Source organism: Gorilla gorilla, chromosome 1 (assembly GCF_029281585.2).
Source record: "Gorilla gorilla gorilla isolate KB3781 chromosome 1, NHGRI_mGorGor1-v2.1_pri, whole genome shotgun sequence".
NCBI classification, from domain to species: Eukaryota; Metazoa; Chordata; class Mammalia; order Primates; family Hominidae; genus Gorilla; species Gorilla gorilla.
The window spans coordinates 143,686,028-143,688,335 of NC_073224.2; positions in this window are offsets into that span (position 1 = coordinate 143,686,028).

Genomic DNA, 2,308 nt, shown 5'->3' on the forward strand with positions numbered 1-2,308 from the left:
CTTAAGAAATGCCTTTTCTGATGAGTAGGTGTAGTTTCAGAATGGAGCAATGTTAGCTGTGGAGTGACGTTAGCTTTTTTTACATCTGTGGACATGGTCCTGGTCTGCCTCCTGTGGTTCTTAACCATGGTGGAAGTCCCATCAGTAGGCATCTGTGACAGACTGTGACCAGCTGAACTACGGAACAAATAAGAAGTTTCGAGTGCAACCCTCCTATTACAAGAAGTCAAAGGGTTTAGATTATATCCTTTTCTGGTCTTTACTTAAAGAATACGCATGAAAGAAAGAGCAAGATTATATATCTTAGCAATAATTAAAAGTAGTAAAAAGTCAAAGTAAAATTTTTCAGTTTTTGTAGAAAATTTAATCTATAAACAGATAAGATAGATATATTTAATTTGTGTAATGGGGTTGGTAAGATTAAAAACAATTTTTTTTCTTAGTGGTATCCCAGAGCTGTCCTCTAGCTACATTCTTGCCTTATGTACTTTCCTGTGTTTATGATGAAAACACAGATGTTTTGGTGTATAAACCTGGATGCATATCTATAATAGTATCAATATTCTGTTGCATGATTATGAGAGGTGACAGCGTGCTGGCAGTCCTCACAGCCCTCGCTCGCTCTGGGTGCCTCCTCTGCCTGGGCTCCCACTTTGGCGGCACTTGAGGAGCCCTTCAGCCCACCACTGCACTGTGGGAGCCCCTTTCTGGGCTGGCCAAGGCCAGAGCCAGCTCCCTCAGCTTGCAGGGAGGTGGGGAGGGAGAGGCGCGAGCAGGAACCGGGGCTGCGTGAGGCGCTTGTGGACCAGCTGTAGTTCCGGGTTGGGCGTGGGCTTGGAGGCCCCGCACTCGGAGCAGCCGGCCAGCCCTGCCGTCCCCGGGCAATGAGGGACTTAGCACACAGGCCAGCGGCTGCGGAGGGTGTACTGGGTCCCCCAGCAGTGCCGGCCCACTGGCGCTGCGCTCGATTTCTCACTGAGCCTTAGCTGCCTTCCCGCGGGGCAGGGCTCGGGACCTGCAGCCCGCCATGCCTGAGCCTCCCACCCACTCCATGGGCTCCTGTGCCGCCCGAGCCTCCCTGACAAGCACCACCCCCTGCTCCCCGGCGCCCAGTCCCATCAACCACCCAAGGGCTGAGGAGTGCGAGCGCATGGCGCCGGACAGGCAGGCAGCTCCACCTGCAGCCCCGGTGTGGGATCCACTAGGTGAAGCCAGCTGGGCTCCTGAGTCTGGTGGGGATGTGGAGAGTCTTTATATCTAGCTCAGGGATTGTAAATACACCAATCAGCACCCTGTGTTTAGCTCAAGGTTTGTGAGTGCACCAATCGACACTCTGTATCTAGCTGCTCTGGTGGGGCCTTGGAGAACCTTTACGTCTAGCTCAGGGATTGTAAATACACCAATCGGCACTCTGTATCTAGCTCAAGGTTTGTAAACACACCAATCAGCACCCTGTGTTTAGCTCAAGGTTTGTGAATGCACCAATCGACACTCTGCATCTAGCTGCTCTGGTGGGGCCTTGGAGAACCTGTGTGTGGAAACTCTGTATCTAACTAATCTGATGGGGAGGTGGAGAACCTTTGTATCTAGCTCAGGGATTGTAAACGCACCAATCAGTGCCCTGACAAAACAGGCCACTCGGCTCTACCAATCAGCAGGATGTGGGTGGGGCCAGATAAGAGAATAAAAGCAGGCTGCCCTAGTCAGCATTAGCAACCGGCTGGGGTCTCCTTCCACACTGTGGAAGCTTTCTTCTTTCGCTCTTTGCAATAAATCTTGCTACTGCTCACTCTATCGGTCCACGCTGCTTTTATGAGCTGTAACACTCACTGCGAAGATCTGCAGCTTCACTCCTGAGCCCAGTGAGACCACGATCCCACCAGGACGAACGAACAACTCCAGATGGGCTGCCTTAACAGCTGTAACACTGACCGCAAAGGTCTGCAGCGAACCCACCAGAAGGAAGAAACACCGAACACATCTGAACATCAGAAGGGACAGACTCCAGACACACCACCTTAAGAGCTGTAACACTCACCGCGAGGGTCCACGGCTTCATTCTTGAAGTCAGTGAGACCAAGAACCCACCAATTCCGGACACAATTAGATGGCTCTTCTGTACTATTTGGGTGTTTTCCCGTTATAGAACTATTTCCTTCTCACTAAAAACCACAGATTCTAAAGCTTAATTGAAGTGATCAATGCCTCTGGCTAACCAACATTTGCCACATTTCCAGTGGCTTTGGAATTATTGCAAATTAGTTACTAATTTGTCTTCAGCTATGATTCATTGTAAAGTACTTAAAAC